This window comes from Stegodyphus dumicola, chromosome 5 (assembly GCF_044657685.1).
Source record: "Stegodyphus dumicola isolate Sdum_Otavi_A_Nest chromosome 5, ASM4465768v1".
Lineage (NCBI taxonomy): Eukaryota > Metazoa > Arthropoda > Arachnida > Araneae > Eresidae > Stegodyphus > Stegodyphus dumicola.
Window position 1 is genome coordinate 62110068 of NC_140772.1, and position 18838 is coordinate 62128905.

The window sequence follows — 18838 nt, forward strand, 5'->3', positions numbered from 1 at the left end:
CCACTGATTGGCTGATGACGTAGTGTCGGTGGGTTGGCCGATGTATTATATATGCCAAAATGGTAAATGCGAGGAGATTCGCTTGTTTTCTTTTCTCTGTTTTTGTTTTTAATGTAAAGGCTACATTTACAGCCTAGTTTTATTTTATTTAAGATTAGTTGCGGTATCTATTAGGCAAGGCAAAGTAAGCGTTTCCATTTGCTCCAACAGTAACACAGATTAGCAAGAAAAATATTGTGCGTGGAAATTTTACTGATCCTCGCTTCTTTGGCAATTTCTCATACAGTCAAACAACGATCCATCACTACCAGATTTTTGACGATTTTAACAACAGCTGCTTGGTTTGTGGTCTCAGCTGCTTGTTTTGGAGTAGTTTATGGTTCCTCAGAATGCTGGTCACTGTCTACTGATATGTGTGGTCATTTTTGAATTACTTGAATGACTTTGTAATTTATGTTACCCGCATAGCATAGTCTCCAAACACTTGAATACTACCCAGGCAGCACGTCTTCAAAAATATACGTATAAATTTTGGTGAAAGAAGGGTATGGTATTTTTTGCCCGTTACTTTTACGAAATTTATACGAATGAAAAAGGCTGAAGTTATGTAAATTAATGTAAGCTTTGATATGAATAAAAATAACAAATTTGATATAAGAAAATAAATAAGTTATTTTGAAGATCTTTAAATTAAAAAAATATAATATTTTGCAAAAATGCACGTAAAGATTTAGCTAGTTGACTCATCATTATTTTCCACACGTTATTTTTACGAAAATTATACGAATCCGAATGTACTGAAAAAAAACTACCGCCATAACGGTATACTTTATTCGTCACTTTTACGCATATTATACAAATCCGAATGTTCTGAAAGAAACTACTGCCTTTATGGTATATTTCATTCGTCACTTTTACGGATATTATACGAAGTCTAAAAAGATTGAAAATGAAGTTTATTAATTCAAAATATTTAGTACATTTTTGGCATTTCACTTTGTTTTCCTTTTCCACGAACATGAAAGAAAGGGCATTCATATATGAGGCTAAAATTTTTCTATGAATTTTAACATGTGAGCTAAATCTTTACGTGCATTTTTGCAAAATATTATATTTTCTTAATTTAAAGATCTTCAAAATAACTTATTTATTTTCTTATATCAAATTTGTTATTTTTATTCATATCAACACTTACATTAATTTACACAATTTCTTTTATGAAATCCTATTACCCATTTAACTGGAATAAGCTGTATATTAAATTTGTGTACTTACTGGGTTTGGTACAATACTCGCCTTATTTTATTTAGCAAATGTGGACAATTAAATTGGAATAAGACTAGCAAATCTTTCATGTCGAGGAATAGAATAATAAATAGAGCAGAAGATGCTTGAAAATGTTTAACTTCTTGAACAATAGTTTAATGTAGACCAAAGGATCATTAATTATAATCAAAGATATACTAATATTTTTATTTAATAATAATAACTCTACAAAATTGCAAGCTTAATCCTGATATTTTGCATATATTTCAGTTCCTTTAATCTTTGTTATAAAAATCACATGAGGCTAACATTTTTAAAATTTTGTTTAATGTACGGGAAAAATGATATAGCGATTTTAATAATTTTTATATGAGGAAAAAATAAATAAATAATTATATTATATTTTATATTTTTCCTGAAACAGTTAAAGACATTCTTAATATGGAGATCTGCAGAATAAGTACAAGGGTCCAGTTAAATGAACTCAAAATTTACATACTTAATTTTACACTAACTTATAAAAATTAACCGGATTTACGATTACACACTGAGCATGCGCATACACACGAAAAATAGAATTATTACCTTAATACAGAGATGCCGTGAATATAAATTTATATAATGCAAAAGTAAGTTTATTTCATATGCTAATTTAGAGGCTTTCTTAATATGTTTAATTATTAAAAAAAAAAAAAAAAAAAAAATTCTTCTGCCAATGACCAATGGCAAAGCAGACACTTTCTACTTCCGGTTGTGGCGGGATATTTGTGAAGTCAGCAATGGCGGTCGAAAAGAATGGTAAAGTCGCAAAGAATACTGTTTGTTCGTGGATTCTCGTTTGTGACTGAATCCATCGATGTTACTAATTATTTGAAGAAAGTAAGTGAATATTTATATTTTCAGTGTTTAATACTCATACTTTTTTCACTTATATAAAATTTTATAAATAGCGTCTGTGTAGGAAATGTGATTTTCCATGTGTTGTTCTTTTGTGTACATGCCTAATGATTCATTTTCAGGATTTGGCACTGTTAATGACATAGAATACCAAATCAATAAATTGAAAAAATTTTGCACTAATCTGTTACTTACTGTTTTTGTGTCACTCCTGTTTGTATGTGTCTCACCTTTTTATAGTTATATTATTTTTACTCAAACGTTTTAATATTTATCTTAAAGCATACTGTAATTAAGCAGGAAATAGCTTTTAATGGAAAAAGAAAGGCAATATTAACATGACTAATTGTTCAGAAATCTGTTCTGGAAATATTTTCTACCTTATGCCAAAAAATAAAGCATGTAACTTTCATTTATTTATGAAATTCAAAATTTTTTATTTGTTTAGTGTTTTCCCTAAAAATAATTTAATTTCTTATTTTTGAATTTAGTTTTATAAATTTGCTTTAATATATAATCTTTAACTCAAAGATATTGTGCTATTAAAACAGGAAATTTTATGTGATAGAAACACAGGTACTTTGTTCTAAATCTTTGTTCATTTTATTTTATATATACTGAATTTTCATGCACTTGTAAATATATACTTTCATGAATAATAAGTAAGTCCTAAGTCCTTTCATGGATGCATTTCATTTTTGTTTGTTTGATTTTGTTATTTTGTTGTTTTAAAAGATCTGCCATAGTTAAAGAAAGAAAATAAAGTAAGAATGCTTTACTTTCAGTTTTGAATAAATTTATTACTATTTACTGCAGCTTCAGGTTTCTCTAAACATAATTTTCGAAGTCAAAACTTGATAGTTATGTTGATTATTAGACTTGCATGAAAAAATTTATTGAAAAGTTCGTATTTGATCTAAAATACCTTAAATTATTGGAATTATATTTTACTAAATCATGTATTTTGATATAACTAGATAGTTAAAAAAATTAAAATTGTAAATGTGCAGAAATGCTTATGTAAAACCAAGATATTGTTTATATTTTTGTTGCTTTTTCCCTTGTAAGTTAAATATATATATATATTACAGTATGTGGAGTCAGCACCCTGCTGAATTGAGACATCCCTTGAGACGTCCAATCTACTAGACCCTTCAGATGTCCAATCTACTAGACCCTTGAGACGTCCAATCTACTAGACCATCAAAGATGCAGATTTGGATATTCTATTTCATAGTTATTGAAATCATAATGGTATGTTTGTTTAAATTAGTACTGTTTATGAATGTGATAAAAATACATTCTGATAAGCTAAGAAATGATTTATTTTCTATTAATTATAAACTGTAAATACTCTAACCAATTTTCTTCATAGTATTTACTAAACATTTTTTTTTTTTTTTAAAGGTAGGTAGTCTTATTTATACAATTCTTGCACAGTGAGATACCAAGAAATAAAACATTTCAGGAATTTTCACTCAGTATATCTTGATGTGTAAAATCATGTTATTCAACGCCATATTACTTTTTCACAGGAAAGTAATTTTATTGATCTAACATCTGTATAAATCAAACTTTTTTAAGAATGATTACAGTTTCTAAGCTAATTTAAAATTTTCAGATTTAGAAAATATATGTTTAATGTAGCATTAGTTTTCTATGAAATAGAAAATGTTTAAAAAATGTTCAGTTGTTAGAGGGAAATAATATAAATGAGATTTATATTATTTCCCTCTAACAACCCTCTAACAATAAATTTTCAGCTGGAAATGAAACTGAATTTTCGGATAGTGAAGATGAAATTCTCTGCATTTAAGAATTCTAATAAAACTGATTAATGTAAATCCTATGATTCATATAGGTATTCTTATGTTATATCAGGACCAGATTCAGAAATGTGTGTCTATATGCATGCATTTTTAAATGTAGATGCACGTGTGTGCATGTGTATATTCTTTATGTATGTATGTGTATACTCATACACATATATGCACATACATGCATATACACATGCTTACATATCTACAGTGGAACCTCAAGATACGAGTTTAATTCGTTCCAGCATTCAACTGGTATAGCGAATTTCTCGTATCTAGAAACAAGCTTCCCCATTGAAAATAATGAAAATTCAGTTAACCCGTTCCACACCCCCAAAAATATCAACATTTTAATATCAAGTCAATTTTTCGTAATAAATAACACTGGTAAATAATATAACCATAGTTTAACTTTGTTACCAACCTTTTAACTCCTTCTCATTAATCCACACCAACAACAGCTTCTCAACATCTAGGAGTACTTTTATGGTGCTTGGAAGCAACGATAATTCCTTTGGCTACATCAAGTTTCTTAATTTCTTCAGAATAGTGTAGATTTTCGATGTTGAAAGGCCGCAAGTCTTCGCCAATTCCATCACCATGCTTATGTTTATCTATGATTTCTTTCCTGATATCGATGGCCATGGCCTCCTTATTTTTCTTTGCAGCACTATCTGAGGCAACAATGTTCTTGCGAGGCATCTTGAAATAATTATTTTCACGTTAAATGTCAAAATAATTAACTTACAAGTGCACAAACACATATATAAAAGAACACTGAGTGATCTGACGAGGGGATTCCGAGTTGAGCCGGATAGGGAAATAGTGCCACCCATACCAACAGCCTAACTCATTGCTCGTTACTCGAGTCAATGCTCGTATTTTGCTCATACTTTCCTCGTATCTCGAGGTTTCATTGTACATTGCTGAATCCCGTACTAATAACAGAGGAGTACCCTTGCCAGTATTGCAACAGAGCTAGAATGAATTATTGTGTTAAATATGTGGAAAATGCATGCTTAAAGTACTGTTATTTTCTAAAAATATTCTGTATGTCTATTTTTTGCAAGAAGAAAAAATAGCTAAAAGCTGTTAATTTATTTATTAGTCCAATGGGGCTTTGTCCCTAAAATACTATTGTTTTTGTTTTGCGTTGGTTCACTATAAATATCCATTTCACTTTTCAAACTGTTCCCACTAAATGTTAGAGTCCCTAGTGTGGGATTAATACTCTTTATCTTAGTGCCCTCTATAACCTATGTTAGGGTTAACCTGTATAACCTACAAGGATTGCCAGTTTAGGCGAGATATCTAGGTAGTCATCATAATATGTACCTTATTTTTTATTATTTTAAAATTAAATTGAAAGTAATAAACTAGTTTTCAAGAATGGAGTTAAACTAGATTTGCATTCAACTCTGGTTTATTGTGTTGATGTTTTGCTGTAACAAATATGAATTTTTGTTTAAGTATAATAATTTAAAATGTTTTTTCTAGAGAATGAAGTACTGCCACTAAGTTGTATTGGATATGTTGCAAGGTAATTTTCTATTCTACATTAACTCAATCTTTATGTCCTGTTACAGATATAATGGCAGAAGTAATGAAAACCTGACATTCAAAAAGAAAAAAATAACGTTGAATATATTAGATGGTTAACTGCGGTTTGGCAGCTCATTAATAATCTTACACATATTGAATACAAATAATTACAAATAATTTAATACAGATATAGTGGCAGAAGTAATGAAAACCTGACATTCAAAAAGAAAAAAATAACGTTGAATATATTAGATGGTTAACTGCGGTTTGGCAGCTCATTAATAATCTTACACATATTGAATACAAATAATTTTGACAATTACCAGTATTTTCAATAGCATAAAATTAGGCAAGAAAGCAGCTTTAGTTTAGCACTGATTTTAAATACAACTCTCTTAATTTCGATGATGATCCTGCACACACAGGTCCTGTGTAATAGAAGGCTCGCCAACGGCCCAGCGGTAAAGTCGCTGAACACTAGTTCGGTTCGACGTTCGAATCCTGCAAACGGTCTGGCTGCATGGCCGTTTCTGTGGTTTTCCCCATGTGTAACATGTATACGAGCCAGTTTCCCTTAGAAAGTCCTTCACGAAGGCATTCCTCATCTTATAATTAGGCATTAGGCAGATATCAATAATTAGGCAGATAACCCTATTGTGCTTTGCAGTAATCAAATAAACCTAAACCAAACCTGTTACAGATGTATTTTTATGTTACTAAAATAGTAAAACTTAAAACTAAACTGGATGGCACAAACAGCCCTTAGAGAGCCATGGCTGGCAATGCCTTGATATCTACCTTCTAGATGGTGAGCTCTGTGGTGTTTGTGCATAAGTGGTCAGCTTGCTGCAGGCACCCTGGTATTAAGTCCCCAATGGAACTTGGTACTAATTTTATCAACCCACTCAAGGGATGAATGGCTGTTTCAACCTTGCCCAGCCTGGGAATCAAACGCCGGACCTCTGGTGCTGCTGCGTGACGCACTAGCCACTGTGCTACCGAGCCTCCATAAAGTAGTAAATTTGTGAAAATTATAAAAAAAAAAATACGAATTATGAGAGTACTTTTCCGTTTCGCCGGAGCAAATCTTGCCAAGCAGACTTTATTGGCGACAGCACACAATATACACATAAAAAATGTTAACAAATGTTAGTTCTAAGAAATTTTTATTTTAAAGGCATAAACATTTTAATATTTAATGTTTAATTTTAATATTTAATATTTATTTTAATATTTAAAATTTTGTAAAATGATAATAAATAAAGACAATAAATTTGTAGAAAGACATTAATTTGTATTTGTAAAAAGAGATTAATTTAAGAAGATGCAACAGCTATGCTTTCATGGTACAACGTTCTGATTCGCTGTTTCATATCACGTGACCCCAAGTGATCTCATCTCATGTTAAACTACGCTAATTCTCTCAGTAATAATCTACATTAATTTCAAGTTAAATCTTAATTTGGAATACAAGTTTAAATGCAAGAATTATTTCATTTCGTATGAATAGCTTACTCAGAAATTATGTAAAACCGGAGTGCTTTACTTCGCTAGTGCATTCTCATTAGAATTGATGAATTTAACCCTTGATTTTGCCTTTTCTATATTTTCGGGTGAGCGTGTGATTGCATCCTAATTGGTTTAATTACCACGAATGGCCTTAGGACATAAAATTGAACTATCTGGTAAAAATTTTATGTAATTGTATCCCAGTATTGAAAGAAATATTCAATCTGATAGAAATAGCTGCGATGTGTTTTGAAAATGAAACGTAAAAAGTTACCAGCGAGGATATTCTGTTTGGCATCGGTTGTGCCATTTTGGGTGACTTTATCGCTTGCACCGGCAACATGGAAAAGTACCAATATTGGTTTGCCAAAGGTAAGATGTAATTGAATTTAATAAGTTGGAAATACTGTCTGTCTTTTCATGAGTTAAAAAATAATTTCAAATAAAATTTCTTTTTTCAGTTTTTAATGTTATTTGTTTAATGTTATTGTGATCTGATTTATCATATTTAGTCACATATTCCATCCCTCTTTGCACTATAGTATATAATTCAAAGGACTTATCAGTTTCAGCAATATTTTTTTTACCAGTATACATTTTTACCATAACTTTTGTTTTTAAATCATATCCTGAAAAATTAAGGAGTAAAGTACACAAAGAAGGAAAATATGCAAGTAAATAATGGCATTTAGTGTTGTTTATGTGTCTAATATTTGTACTAGATTGTAAAAGTTATAAAATTCTATTAGCTTTTATTCTTTTTTAAATTGAGATGCTTCTTTGCACCCAAATGGTTAAAGCCTTCCAGAACTGGTACTTTGATCTAACTTCTATTCCTAATAAATAATCCAGCTGCATACAGTTTACTCAATTTCTGCCATGTGTAAGGTAAACAGCATTAGCGTTTTTTAAATATATCTTTTATAACTATTCCATCAGGTAGATTTCCTTCATATTTTGCCTTAATTGAGTGATCCTGCTAATTAAGAATTTATTAAAGTTAATATTTTAAGATTTGTGTGTATAATTCATTTTAAGTATGTGCAAGCAAATGCATACATTAACAGTTACATAGAATTATGGTTTGGGTATCAAATTCAGAAATTTTTGGGCTCTTTTTAAAAGATTTATTAATGATTTATACCATATTAATATTGGTAAAAAAATTCTGTGGCTTTCATATGAGAGTATATATTTTAAAATAGCTGCATAATATGGTAGAGGTAAAAAGCTTCATTTGGATCATAAATTAATATTACGTGGGAATTTTTCATTTATTTAATAAAGAAAATATTCAAGCTACAATTAAATTTTTTTCACTGGATTATTTTCATACAAAGTTTGCAGCAAATATTTCCTGCAACAGAAGTGACAATTTTTATTTTGCCAAGACAGGAAATTTAGTGAAAGCAGTAACCCTATTTTGAGATGTTAAATAGGAAGGCAAATTTTTGAATTTAAATTGATTTTTGAAGGAAGACTATTTGAGATGTTAAATAGGAAGGCAAATTTTTGAATTTAAATTGATTTTTGAACGAAGACTTCATTTAGTCTTGCTGTCATTCTACGTGGCTTTTAACTTTTTTATGGTATTTATAATTTTATTATTATTCAGCTTTCTGTTTGCTTAGAATGTACATTAATATAGACTTGAAATATTTTATATTGCAAACTGAGATGCCATTGTTATCATAATTAAAGATTTGTGTTCTGATTTTGGAGGAATTTACTGATAATACTTTTGATTGTGTATTGGTTTCTGGTTTATTGAAATGTGTAAAATAGCCTGTTAATGCATATACATATGTTAATGACATGCATATGTTTATGAAGTATTCTGTTATATGTGTTGTGATTAGTATATAGTGCTGTGATTAGTTTTCTGCTTACTCTTTATTTAAGAAAAAGTTATCTGTAAGAAAGCGAATGTTCTTTACTATATGTAGGAGTAAAATTGGAAAGGCTAATGCAATATAATTAATACAAAATTAAGTTTTTTCTCGTGTACTTAAATACAAACATAGCCATTAAAGACTTTCTTAACCTTGCAGTTCTAAACAAATCTTTAGGTATTTTTTACTTGAAATTATAGGCATTGTGTAAGGTACATAATTGAAGTTTATTATGTGATAGTATGAACTTAAATTTTTAATTACTGAAATGTAAATTTTTAAATATGAAATACTCAGTGCATTTTATATGCATCTTTTAATACTTCAACTATATTTAAAAACTGAAAACATCTGAAGTGTAAAATTATTACAAATTTTTCTTTTTCTTGTTTAGGAGCTGTTCTCAAAACATTGGGTGACAAGAATTCACTTTTACAAAAATCGAGCAGGATATTAAAGACAGCGAACTCTAGAACAAATATGGCAAAGCTGAATGAAATCTATGTTGAATTTTATTATTGAAAAAAATTATTCTCTTCAGATTTAATGTTAGTTTTTATTGTTTAACAGTAATTGCAGTTTTCGAATACCTGTAAAATAAACCTAATTCTTAAATTAATTTCATGTGTATTTCTTTTGCAAGTATTACAGTTCATAATACTTCAAACAACTTGAAATTTGATACTTGTTAATTTATGTGGGATATGTTCATAATAATTTTATAATATAAATAACTCATTGTCATCATATGAACATAATCTAAAATGCACAGCATTTGACAACAAATTAATAAAAAATTAGCCACCTTCTAATTCCTTTCTTTTGTCCAGTTGCCTCCTTTTAAATCATTTAATACCATAAAGATATTTGATGAAAAAAAAATAATTGGTATGCCCACATCAACATGTACATTTATAATGATGTTATAGAAAAAGTCACATGAGATAAATATTTAAAAACTTCAATATTCCTAAACAAATTAACTTTTTAAAATTTTATCTGGTATATAAGATAAAATAAAGAATATATTTAGGTAATTTTGAATTTGCATAATTTTATGAACTTATTTATGAAATTAACAGTTGCATTGTAAAAGGGAACTTTTTAAAAATGCCTCGATAAAGCATTTCTTTTGTAGAGGTGAACTTTTAGTACTGATCTAATATATTTATAAGATTTTAAACTGAGAAAGACAACAATAATAGATTACAATACATTGCAAGGTTGACTGATAAATGTAAAATTTTTACATATCATAATTCTGTGAGTAATTAAAACAGAAGTTACTCGATTAACTTGCATGCAAATTAATATTTTCTCTAACATGTTTTGGATAAACGTAATTTTAATAAATAAATATGTATATATTTGTGTATTATCTGAAGATATGAATGCAATATTTGTGACATTAAATGTTCATCTTCAAGGAAAATAACAAAAAGTCAACTTCGTAGCTATTGGAAAAGTTAAGTTTTCTACAATTTCCTGGTCTATATTTAACAATTTTAAAATTTAGCACACTCATTCAAATAATCTAAATGTATGATGTTTTCTTTTGCGCTACAGTCGTTTACTGAATTTGGTAATTAACTATATTGTACTTTAAATAGAAATTAATGTAGATATTCCCCGTATTTTGCGGTATAAAAACGTATATACGAGGGTTGGAACATTAATAGTGGCAACTATTTATTTACAAGGAATACAAAAGTGATTCATGTCACCATTTTTTACAGTCCTTCAATATAGTCGCCAGCATTGTGTACAACCCGTTTCCAATGATGTGGAAGTCGCAGAATACCTGTACATACCTGCCAACTTTTACGAATTTTTCGTAATTTTTAAGAAAATGCGTTTGTCTTTACGATTTTACAATCGTAATCCATTTTTTATGATTTTTTTCGTTCTTCAAGTGTTTTCAGTGATTTTTGTCGAAATTTTAGAATTTTTCACCATTTCAGCGATTTTTGCCATTTGCATCGTGTTTTACCGCCAACTACCGACTACTTCAAATCCAGTAACCTGCGGTTTCTCACAACTCGCCACTTAACCAGCCAATCCAATGCGCTGAACTTGTTTCTCTCTCTCTCTTTTTTTTTTTTTTTTTTTTTTTTGTGGGCGCCAGATTATTTTTTTCGCGTTCGCTTCAGCAGCAAGGGAATTACTCAGCTCGGACTGAGCGAGCGTGGATTGTCTCATTCTGTTTTTTTTTTGTTTGCATGCGCTACGAATTTTCTTAATACGTCATTGTTACGAAATGAGTTAAAAAAAAACCGTATTCTCAATATTTTCGGCCAGCCTACAATTTCCAACAATTAAAGAATCCTTCAAAGGAAATAACTATGCATTTTGAACGTGTGCGTGTGTGACTTCATAATAAGTCATGGTGAAAGAAGCGACATTGTGAAGCACGTTAAATCTAAAAAGCATGAAGTTAATGCTTCGGCTTCGACAACGTCAAAGAAAGTGGATGATTTTTTTTTTTTTAAAATTCGGCTACGAATTAGGATGCCGATGTCATTTTGGCAGAGTGTTTGTTTACTGCATTCCTCATCGAACACAACGTGCCGCTAAGCGCTGCCAATCATGCCGGTCAACTTTTGGTGCTACTTTGGTAGACGGTTGCATGGATTTTTGGCGATTTACGTTGGTGCGATTTTTACAATCGTCAGCCATCTTGAAAAACGCTGTTTTTACGCATAGTAAAGTATTCGAAACTTAAAATAAAATAAATATCGTTAAAAGTAATGGATTAATTTTTGTTGAAAATGTCATAAGATGGCAGGCAAGTGTAAATAAATACATTTACTATGAGTATAAAGTACTAAAGTAAGGCTATTATTACTTTCATATAGCAAAAAAGAGAATAAAAACACCGCTATAAAAACATTGTGCCAACGTTTAATTAGATTAAAATATTATTGAAATTGAATATCGAATTAAAACCATCCTACCAACATTTAAAAGAATTACAATATTATTAAATTCAAATACTTTAAAATACGGGTAAAATCCTAGTATACGGTGCAGCCTTGGCGCGGTTTTGAAAATTATCGCCAACACCAAAAATGACCCAAAGAATGTCTTTGTATATACTATACATTATATACTATCACTACATACATACTATATAACTGTGTATAACTATATACATTCTTTGAATGACCCGTTTACTACTCATCGTATATGTTTCGTTTTTACTGCTCATCATAAGGTCGCCAAATCCCGTATGCACCGGATACTAGGATTAAACCAAAATGCGTTTTGTACTGATTAATGTAATGTATAGAAATAGTGTTTTTGTATTATTACATCATCGTGTTCTATAATCCACTCACAACCGCTCTAAAATTAAAACAAAAAATAAATCGTGTATGTCCCGTTTTTGCTGCTTATCATAAAGTCGCCAAAAGTAGCCAAATCCCGTGTGCACCGGATACTAGGATTAGACCAAAATACGTTATATAAAATATAATTAACATTAAAACATGTGTGACAATAATTATCTCAGCAAGTTTTGAAAATAGTGTATTAATTTTTTTTAACACAAATTGAAGTATACAATTATAAAATAAAAGAAAAATATGTACTTACATTTTTTTGAGTAATTTAATCTCTTATTTATTGATAAGTACCACAAAAAAAATCGAAATCATAATTGAATCGGCTCTTTTAACCATCTTCATCTGTTGTCCACATATCTCGCACTTCATTGAAGAAGCAATTAGCAAGGTTTCCGTCAAAAATTTAAAATAAATTTCCTCTGACGCTATTAACAATTTATAAATAAATCTTTGATTAGGAAAGACAGGTTGGCCAAAATAAGGTCTCAAAGGGCAATTTTTTTATTCCAATACCAATAATTCTTGGTAATTACCAATGACAACATCTCTCCTTCGAAACGGAGATATCCATTCCATTTGAAATCTGAGGAATTTGAAGAGATGAATAATAAAATTTTAAAATGGCGCGGTAATGCACAAATATTCAGTAACCAATCAGGGAGCTGATTACATCACGCATAGAATTAAAATTATTTAAGCAATCCTTCATAATAAAATCATTTTTAAGACAAATGCAAAATTAAATTGTATTTTAATATTTAACAGCCATAAATAATGTTTAAAACAAAAGATTAAATTTATAGATATTAATAAAACCAATTACTTTTGTAAGGTGATGTCATTGATTACATCATCCACAACATAAAATTATATAAAATATTATAAGCAACAAAATTTTTATTTCAAATAAAAATGTAAAATTAAATTGATTTTTAATATTTAGAAGCCATAAATAATATTTAAAACACGGAAGTTATGCATAATAAAACACATTATTATTTTAATAAAATGACAACAAAGTATCGGTTACTATAAATAACTTATCCAGCAATGGGTTTACCATAAGTTGTATTACTCGCCAAAAGAAAAATCGCCAAAATCCGTGCAACCGTCTACCAAAGTAGCACCCAACTTTTAAGTCAGATGTTTCCCGACTCCAAGATTCCTCAGAAATATGCTTGTGCTCGCACGAAAACATCTTTTATTGTGAACGAAATTGCTTGCGATGCACAAAGTAAAACGATAGCTGCACTCCAGAATTCAGCATTTTCGGTGTCAATCGATGGCAGCAACGACAGCGATTGGAAGCTTTACCCCATCGTTGTCACATATTTCTGTGATGTTTCTGATGAAATGAAAACTCATCTTTTGCGTCTTCCATTGTTAAATGGAGACACTACGGGAAAAAATATTGCCTCCTTGGTAATTAATGAGTTGAAACAACTTAACATCCCAATATCAAACTGCATTTCATTTGGTGCAAATAATGCTCATGTTATGGTGGGTGACAAAAAGGGTGTAGCCTCTTTCCTCAAAAAAGAACAAAATGAATTAACTGTTATTGGATGCCCATGCCACTTAATTAATTTGGCAGCAGAAAAAGCTTTTAAATGCTGAAGTGGCAAATTTGAAACAAATTGAAAATTCATCTTTTGAAAAGATTCGTTTTTTTATTGATAAATTTCCATTTTTGTTAACAATTAAAGAAAATGAATGCCATAATAATGCTTTAGATGAACTACAGAACCAATTTTCTGCTGCACAGTTTGAAGACTTTGCCAGTTCTGGAGAAGATAGACTTCATGTCCTCATTGGTACCTTAAAAAGAATAAAAAGAGCTGATGTAACACCAAAATATGATAGACTAGCAAGAGTTTTATGTGCTATTCTCGTAATTCCACACAGTAATGCTGAGTGCGAGAGAGTCTTCAGTGTTGTGAAGAAAAACAAAACTATGTTTCGATCTTCAAATTCACCAAAAACTCTAGAAAACATTTTAATTGCTAAATGTTATGAGGAAACTAATTGTTATGACCGGAAATTTTCCAAAGAATTTTTGGCTAAGGCCAAAAAATGCACTCTAAATTCATTGCAATAACTTTTTTGTGTAACATTAAGTTCTTGTTTTATGTTTCCTAATAAATTTTTTAGTTACTACTTAATTGAGATTTACTAATATAAGTACAATTTTCTTTTTTTCTATTTGTATAAATTGTTATTTTTTTAATATCAAAGCAGGATATTAATTCTTCGTGTTCTTCTGAATTTTGGAGAAATCTTCTGAATTTTTATCTTTAGAGGTTGGCAGGTATGCCTGTAGCAACGCCTGTTTTGTTGATAGTTTGAATGGACCGGTCTACTGCCGCAAGAATCTCAGGAACAGTTTGGAAGCGACTGCCATGAAGTGGTTTCTTCATCTTAGGAATTAAGTTATAGTCACAAGGGCTTAGATCTGGGGAGTATTGTGGATGGTAAAGCACTTCCTAGCCCCATCACTTGAACAAATCAGTCACAGCTTGCGCTGCATGTGGCCGAGCATTGTCATGCAAAATGAGAGGAGCATTCTGCAGAAAGTGTCGCTGTTTTTTCCTCAAAGCTGGTCAGAGATTGTGCTCCAAAAATGAGCAATAATACTGCGTAGTGACGGTCTGCTGTGGGGGAACGGTATGCGTTAGGATGACACCATCACAGTCGTACACGAGAATCACCATAACTTTCACATTGCTGGGGTTCTGACGAAATTTCGAACGTCGTGGTGACCCGTGATGACGCCATTCGTTTGATTGGCGTTTCAGTTCTGGCTGGTACGATCAGGCCCAAGTCTCATCAGCGTAATGATACGGCGTAAAAAAGCATCTCCTTCGCACTCATAGCGCACCAGGTGGGTTCGGGAAGCATCGTATCGTAGCCATTTCTGCATTTCCGTCAATTGATGTGGAACCCATCGTGAAGCAATTTTCTCATGGACAGGCGTTCCTTCAGAATGTGCAGCACAGTTGTATGCACTAATCCTGTTTGTCTGGCCAGCTGATGAATCGTTTGCCGACAATCACTGTCCATTAGTGCGGCAACAGCTTGCACGTCTGCATCGCTGACACTCGGACGACCTGGTCGCAGCGTGTCTGCCACGTTTTGGCGTCCTTCATTGAATGCTTTCACCCATCTTGTTACGGTTCTGTAAGGCAATGTAGATTCCCCGCAAGCCTCTTGAAGCCCTTAATGACACTGTCGTGCTGTACGACCTCTGGCACATTCAATTTTTATCCAACATCATTGTTCTTGTTTGGAAAACATCCTGAAAACACTTACTTTAGACCGCGAGCTAATACAAGGATCCATTCTTCGTGTCACTCCGCATGTGCGTGACCTAGGCAGGACGAGTCTTTTTGCTGAGAGGTAAGGTAGGTATGTAGTTTATGTGTGGTATACGCAATATTCTTTGTTCCCTATGTTTTCTTTGCATATGCGAATGTGTAAAAATTTAGTCCGATGCCATCTCTTCTTTACTGTGTATAAGTGCGCATTTTTGGTAAAAAATTTGCATAAATCTCCAATTACCTATTTACTGCATTTTTCATAAAATGTGCTTATCCATCTTTTAGGTATGTACAGCAATATGGAATAAATATAACTGGAAAATTTAAATGCAAAAAAAATAATTTCTATTCAAAACTTACATTACACTTAAAGGCTGAATATCACTTTTAATATTTCATTTCAAAGTGGTAAACCTGAGTTCTATGCTTTAAATCAATTAATGCTATCGTTTATTTACATGGCATAAGAAAATGTCCTTCGAAAAAGCAAATAATTTATTTAAAGTGTTATTTATTAATAATGAATTTAGTAAACAACTGTTTGCTACAGTTGTTTACTAAATTTAAATTTATGAAATGAATTTAGTAAACAAAAATGTAAATGAATGATAGCATTAATTAATTTAAAACATAGAATTGATGTTTACGAAATTTATTGCATATTTTATAGTCACTTTGAAATATTAAAAGTGATTTTCAGCCTTTAAGTGTTATATAATTTTTGAATAGAATTCCCCCTTCCCCTATTTACTAGTGCATTTAAATTTTCCAGTTATATATATTCCATATTACTGTACATAACTAAAAGGCAGATATGTAAGAATTTGATATAAAAATGACGTTTTATCTTTTAATCATAGCATGCAGGAAGTTTTTGCATAGATTTATATAAAAAATATGAGATTAAAATAAGTGCATTTTACGAAAAATGCACTGAAAAGGTAACTGGACATTTATGCAAATTTTTTACCAAAAAATGTGCATTTTTATACACAGTAAAGTGGAGAAGACATCGGATTAAATTTTTACCAGTCATTCGCATATGCAAAGAAAACATAGGGAATATTTTGGTCAGTTACTATCAAATATATACGTTTTTGTACCATAAAATACGGGAAATATATACGTTAATTTCTATCAAATATATATGTTTTTGTACCGTAAAATATGCGGAATATCTACCTTAATTTTTACCTAATATGTACGTTTATATACAGTAAAAAATCTGAGAAATTTACGTAAATTTTTACTAAATCTATATGCATACATGAAGCAAAAAATTGAGATTTACGTATATGCGATAAATATACGTAAATTTGTGCTAAAAATATACGTAAATCCCTGAAATTTATGTATATTATATGTAAAAGTTGCGAATGAACAGCAGTTTCTTGCGTAAATATACCTAAATTTTACGTAAAAGTTACTTATAGTATAACGTAAAAATATACGTAAATATCTAGTAATTGCCACTGGACACTTTTTATGATATTTTTACGTTCAATTTGAACGTATTTTATACGAAAGGCCATTCGTAAATTGCACGTATTTTTCTCGTGCAATTCGTAAATTGCACGTATTTTTCTCGTGCAATTTACGAATGCATGCTTCCCGGGTGCAAATTGTTTTGGTTTGAGAAACACCAAACTTTTGACAAAATTTGATGCAGTATCTTTGCTAAACTGGTTTAGTCATCTTGAGAGAAATAAAAAATTCGATGAAAAATTGTAACAGCGTCTACTTTGTGGCAAACACGCAGTGACTGGCACACTCCTATGTAGAGAGAAATTTCGAGCATGTGTATTAAGTTGTCTCCTTACATTGTGCACGGTGGTGCCACCCCTCTAGCATCATTACCTTTGGTGGGAAAATTTAGGGTCAGATACTTTTTAGACTGACCTTGTACAATGATAAATACAGCGTTATTTTTAATAATTTTATGTTTTACTGAATGTTAAGGTAAAATATTTTTATTAATTTTAAAATATCTGGATGTCTATTAGAATAAGGAAGAGGCTTATTGATTAATATCTTATCTACTCATTGAATGATTGTTGATGAATTTCATTTTGGTCTTAGAATATTTTTGAGCTTCTTGTATAAAGAAATGTTACATGTGCATAGAACTGGGCAAAAAACAGGAATTTTTTAATTTTTTATTTTAGTGCAAAATACTCAATATTTCAAAAAATGCTCAGTACAAACTTCATAATATGTAAAGTAATATGCTTGTGATTGGAAACCCTTTTATATTTTGAGAAACATTTTGCTTTATAATTATATGAAAGACTTCATTATGTAATATGTGAACGTTGCTTTAACTTCATACAATTAAAACACAGTAAAAAATAAAAGTACCTGTTCAGTTTAAAATAGGGCAGTTTTCTGTTAAAACTTGTAGTTTTTTTGTTTTGACATATTTTCTTGGTTTGATTTTTGTTTCCTTTCTGGGTGGATTCATCTTTACTGTTATAGAAACTATGACTTGATATGAAGAAGCAACTGTCCTGTTTCTTCAAAAAAGATATGTTCTTCACAAATAAAGATTGTATTAAACCTGAAATGGCTGTGATGGGAAGAAAAAAGTGTTCAAATACAAATTTAGCTTGTAGGTTATTGGTTACTGGCATTTTATTAATTTACTTGTGGGGTCAAAAATTAGCATGTATTGAATTTTGCAAACAAAAGCTAAGAATATCAACTTCATTGAGTCTCAACAACATTTGAAGTAATTACATGAAAGAGGTATCGGTCATTCCCGCCTTGTCTCATCCTAATGTTAAAGTTGATGGACGTTGTAAAATTGTTGGAAATTGATGATAGCTTATTCACTAAAAGGGAGGGCAAATTACAGAGGCATAGCTTATGTAATTCACCCTTTTCTTTTCCTACAGTGGGTATTTAGGTGTTTTTTTTTTATCTTGAAATTAGTGAATGTTCCTTATTGCTATTCTAGATTGTTCTATTTAATCTAATATTGAGTCAAAGGCATGGGGAAAGTAATAAGTCAAAATGTGCCATTATGACACTGAAAATGCATGGTGTGGCTTTAAAAAAAGGGTGTCAAAGAGAATAGTGCATTTTATGAATTTGAAATTTTTAAGGATATAACATTGTGAAAGAAGAAGAGTCCTAGTGTGACTTTATGAATCGGAGAACAAGAGAGAATTGATGCAGTGTCTCGTATCTACCAAGAAAAATTTGAGATACAGGTTGTTTGCTGTGAAATTCATGTTGACAATTTCAGGGGACTT

The 18838-nt window shown here is 30.6% G+C and overlaps 1 protein-coding gene and 1 long non-coding RNA gene across 2 annotated transcripts in view; both read left to right on the plus strand.

Annotated features, from left to right (window-relative positions):
- Positions 1-18838, plus strand: part of Ltn1 (E3 ubiquitin-protein ligase listerin) — a 198853-nt gene that overhangs the window by 23041 nt on the left and 156974 nt on the right. The window lies entirely within an intron of this gene.
- Positions 3013-9530, plus strand: LOC146997120 (uncharacterized). Its single transcript, XR_015040997.1, has 3 exons — positions 3013-3417; positions 5478-5520; positions 9318-9530. It is a non-coding gene; the product is annotated as an uncharacterized LOC146997120 (long non-coding RNA).